This window comes from Cherax quadricarinatus, chromosome 3 (genome assembly GCF_038502225.1).
Source record: "Cherax quadricarinatus isolate ZL_2023a chromosome 3, ASM3850222v1, whole genome shotgun sequence".
Classification (NCBI taxonomy): domain Eukaryota; kingdom Metazoa; phylum Arthropoda; class Malacostraca; order Decapoda; family Parastacidae; genus Cherax; species Cherax quadricarinatus.
The window spans coordinates 58,996,840-59,002,321 of NC_091294.1; positions in this window are offsets into that span (position 1 = coordinate 58,996,840).

Sequence of the window (5,482 nt, forward strand, 5' to 3'; positions counted from 1 at the left end):
TGCTTCTTAGCACTCTTTCAAAGATTTTTATGATGTGGGACGTCAGAGCTATTGGTCTATAGTTCTTAGCTAATGCTTTGCTGCCACCTTTATGGAGTGGGACTATATACGTTGTTTTAAGTGACTGTGGAATTTCACCCACGTCCAAGCTCCTCCTCCATAGTGTACTTAGGGCACGCGAGAGGGGTTTCTTGCAGTTCTTAATGAAAACAGAGTTCCACGAGTCTGGGCCCAGGGCTGAGTGCATAGGCATGTTGTCAATGGCTTTTTCGAAATCTATCGGAGTTAGGGTAATGTCGGAAATCTGGTATACATTTATGGAGTTTTGAGGCTCATTCATGAAGAAATCATTTGGGTCGTCGATCCTCAGACCGATTAGTGGTTCACTAAACACAGAGTCGTACTGGGATTTCAATATTTCACTCATTTCCTTGTTGTCATCTGTGTAAGTCCCATCCTGTCTGAGTAAGGGCCCGATACTAGATGTGGTATTTGCCTTGTTTTTGGCATATGAAAAGAAATATTTTGAATTTCTTTCAATTTCACTAATAGCTTTAAGCTCCTCCTGCCTCTCCTGGTTCCTGTAAGAGTCATTTAGCTTAAGTTCGATAGTTTCCACATACAGTGGACCCCCGCATACCGTACGTATCGCATACCGTTCAATCTGCATACCGCTCGCTTTTATCGCAAAAATTTTGCCTCGCATACCGCCCAAAAACCCGCTCACCGCTCTTCGTCCGAGACGCGTCCAATGTGCGCCCTTAGCCAGCCTCACATGTGCCGCCGGTGGCATTGTTTACCAGCCAGCCTCCGCGGTAACATCCAAGCATACAATCGGAACATTTCGTATTATTACAGTGTTTTTGGTGATTTTTTCTGGAAAATAAGTGACCATGGGCCCCAAGAAAGCTTCTAGTGCCAACCCTACAGCAATAAGGGTGAGAATTACTATAGAGATGAAGAAAAAGATCATTGATAAGTATGAAAGTGGAGTGCGTGTCTCCGAGCTGGCCAGGTTGTATAATAAACCCCAATCAACCATCGCTACTATTGGTGGTACAGCTGCTGCTGCTGTTGTACCACCGTCAGCTGCTGCTGCTGCTGTAGTACCGTCTGCTGCTGCTGTAGCATCGTCTGCTGCTGCTGTAGCATCGTCTGCTGCTGCTGTAGCACTGTCAGCTGCTGCTGCTGTTGTACCACCGTCAGCTGCTGCTGCTGCTGCTGTAGTACCGTCTGCTGCTGCTGTAGCATCGTCTGCTGCTGCTGTAGCATCGTCTGCTGCTGCTGTATCACTGTCAGTTGCTGCTGCTGCTGCTGTAGCACCGTTATTGGTGTGGCTTATTGAGAATACCGAGAAACAATTAACCCCAGAGGATTTGCCACCCAGGATAACCCAAAAAAGTCAGTGTCATCGAAGACTGTCTAACTTATTTCCATTGGGGTCCTTAATCTTGTCTCCCAGGATGCAACCCACACCAGTCGACTAACACCCAGGTGAACAGGGAAAAATGCCTGGAACTAGTGCTCATATTGGTGAATTTAAAGCCAGCAAAGGTTGGTTTGAGAGATTTAAGAATCGTAGTGGCATACACAGTGTGATAAGGCCTGTTCTGGAAGAAAATGCCAAACAGGACCTACAGTACTCAGGAGGAAAAGGCACTCCCAGGACACACTGTCTCATCAGTCATTGCTGCATCTTCAATAAAGGTAAGTGTCATTTATTCTTCATTTAGTAGAGTAGTACATGCACAATATATATTGTGCATGTACTACTCTACTATTGTGCATGTATCCTTCTCTTTGTGTGTAGGAAAATGTATATTTCATGTGGTAAAATTTTTTTTTTCATACTTTTGGGTGTCTTGCACGGATTAATTTGATTTCCATTATTTCTTATGGGGAAAATTCATTCGCATACCGATCATTTCGCATAACAATCAGCCCTCTTGCACGGATTAAAGTCGCTATGCAGGGGTCCACTGTAATTGGTCGCATTCGAAGGTGATCGTTATGCAGGGGTCCACTGTATTTACATATTTACAATCACTGGACATGGTTTTAGAACTGCTGGAGCTTGTAGAACTCCTTGAAACAAGTCACCATGCACAGAGGCACCTTACATTCCTCACACATAAACCGAGTGTCTTTGCGTCTTTGTTGCCGTCGTTTTGTTTGTGCACAGACGATGCATCTCTTCTGAGCAAATTTCTTCTGAGTTGAAGGAAGCTGTATTATGAAATGATCACCTTCCCTCCTCAAACGCTTGAGTATATCCTGAGTAATTCGAGGACCTTGTTGTATAGCAGGTGTTCTTACCTGGTACTTCATTATGAGTTGTCTGACAATAGACAAACAAAATTCACCATACGGTGGTCTGTTGCCAGTCTTTATTTGGTACATATTATATGCACTGAGCATAGAAATGTCCATGAGATGGAAGAAAAGTTTCATGTACCACTTGTAACTCTTACGAACACAGTCAACAAAACCAATCTGTCACATTTGTCAACCAAGCGCATGTTTTGTGTATAATCGATCACTGTCACTGGTTTTTGAATACGCTCATTAGTCACTCGATCAACTTTGCCACTGTCTTGCATTTCATTACGGTGAATGGTTGTCAACAATGTGACATCTCGTTTGTCATGCCACCGTAATGCCATGATGTCATTGGCAGTAAACACCTGCACGTCATCACCACGAGCACCTGCGTTGAGCCTGGGCATATGTTTACGATTAGAACGCACTGTGCCACACACATCTGTCTTGTTCACTCACATGAAATCACTGAGTAATGGGCTTGTATACCAGTTATCAGTATATAATATATGCCCCTTACCAAGATAAGGTGCCATCATGTTTCTCACTACGTCACCTGAGATACCCAATAACATCTTGGTATCTTTCAATGTTTTACTTCCCGTGTATACAACAATATCCAACACCAGGCCACTGTCACAGTCACAGAGTACAAACAGTTTTATACCAAAGCGTTTCCTCTTGCTCGGTATATACTGCTTGAATGACAGTCTACCTTTGAACAAAATCAAAGACTCGTCAATTACAAGATTCTTGAATGGATAAAAGTATATGCTGAACTTTTGTTTGAGATACATGAAAACATTTCTAATCTTGTATAACCTGTCACTTCTGTCAGGCCTGGTTTTGTCAGAGAAGTGCAACATACGTAAGAGTAAGATAAACCTGTTCACTGGTATGATTTCACTGAAGACCGGGGTAGAAATTAGCCGATCTGTGGACCAGTATGCTTTTATATTATGCTTATAGACATGAGGCATAAGCATTATTGTTGCAAAAAGCAAATACATTTCTGCAACATTCGTCTCTTTCCACCTGTGTAGTCTTGACTGTGGTGATATGATCGTATTTGCCATGGTGTACTCAAAATACTTATTACTTTCCCTGACAATAGTTTCCATCAATGGCTGGTCAAAGAATAATTCAAAGAATTCCAGTTCATTGGCCATGGTTCCAAGGGGACAAGTAGGTAGAATTCCACTTTGAGAGTCATCAAAGTGGTGAGGCTTGGGAACAAAATTGGGATTTTGCTGTCAATCCCACATACGGTTTGCTGGTGGATACTGGACATCATAGGATGGTTATGCGGGTGGTTGTGGTTGTGGTGGGCTGGTGGCTGACGCTCCGCTTTGTCCTTGAACTGACGAGTCAGCAGCGTGGGTCCCACCCTGAGCTGGTGAGTCATGCATGGTGGTGCCACTACCATCACCACTAACACCATCCACTGATGCCTGTGGTCTATCCATGCCAAGTGTAGCCACATCATCCTCGCTATCACTACCTAAAACTGGTGTAGGGCCACAGGATGTACTCCAGGATGTACTCCGTCCCCCGGGCACAGCATAGGGTACACTACCCGAGCGCATGCGGCGGCGAACATACCGACGCTTCACTGGTGAATATGATTCCTCACTATCACTACTCGAATGATCGTCGAGCGCAATAAAATCACAATCCATGTCACTATCATCATCATTACTTAAGTCAGAGGCCTGGCCATGCGAAAATATTAGTTTTCTCGTGTTGAGGAACAACCGACCGTGAGTCACGAGTGCCCACGCCAGAGGTAGAAGGTTGAGGATCGACAGGGTTTTCTGCACTATTATCGATATCCTGGTCATTCTTTTCGGTCACTAACTGATCAAAGCCGTAGAATTCGTCTTCATTTCCACTTCCATCAGTGTCAGAACTATCAGATAGGAAGAGGAGAGTCCCAATTTTCCGGGGAGTGAGAGCTGACTTGCGACGAGGCATGGTGAACAAGGGCAACTGAGCCGGCGTTCCCACAATGCTATGCAGGCGCCTAGATTTTTTGTTTATGGCGCACACCCACCACGCAGACCCATTCTCTCACATGTAGGCCTATGAGCGCTTTTGCGCTAAATTTGACGGCGCTAGAATTTTGGCATAGATCTATGGTTTGGACACTCAACGTGAAGCCGTAGATCTACGGGACAGACCCTGAAAGGGTTAATGTTTCGTTCACCATGTGCCATTGTATTGTTTATGTACTACATCTATATTTCATGTAAAAAAATTTTTTGTTTTAATACTTCTGGGTGTCAGGAACAGATTAATTGAATTTACATTATTTCTTATGGGGAAAATTGATTCGAAAATCGTCTATTTCGATAATAGTACCACTTCCAGGAACGGATTATGGACGATTATTGAGGGACCACTGTAATTGTATAAATAATGTCAACCCATTCAAACTGCATATTAGAATGGCTACTTGGACATTTATTGGAAAATGACATCATTTGTATACATTTGAACATCGGCAAAAATCAAACCTTTCCCCTACTTTGAGCTCCATTTCAAGGTCCTTTTCATAGTAAAACCAACCAAAATCATCTCTGTTTCTATAATATGTTTACCATTCTATCAAATGAGACCAAGAAAACGAGAATACAACCATAAATACTATACGAAAATAGACCACAAAGTCGGCATTTTAATTAAAAAACGGTCGGAGTTTTTTTTCTCATTATGCATTGCGTGGTGCAGGATTTTTTTATATGGTGCACACTGACCACACAGGCACATTCTCTCACATGTGGGCCTACCAGCTTTCTCCTGCTTGATTTGAAGCCGCTAGAATTTATGATTATATATACGTCAAAAACACTGGTTCGTAAGACGTATATATACAACCGAAACAGTCAAAGGGTTAAAAGACAAAGAAGGGAAGTAACCCCAGATAAGGATTTCTTACCTAAAGTCTTCATGGAAGGGGATTCCCCTTCCAAACAATAAGTGCTCCCTCACTCCTCCTCCCTAACTTCCAGATACCAGCAACAGCCTTCAATAAAGGTAAGTACAGTGGACCCCCAGATTAAGTCATCATCGGAATAAGTAACATTTGGAATAAGCAATCTTCGGAATAAATAACGTTTTTTCGTCAAAATAATGGCTCGGTGAACATCGCTAAACTTAGTCT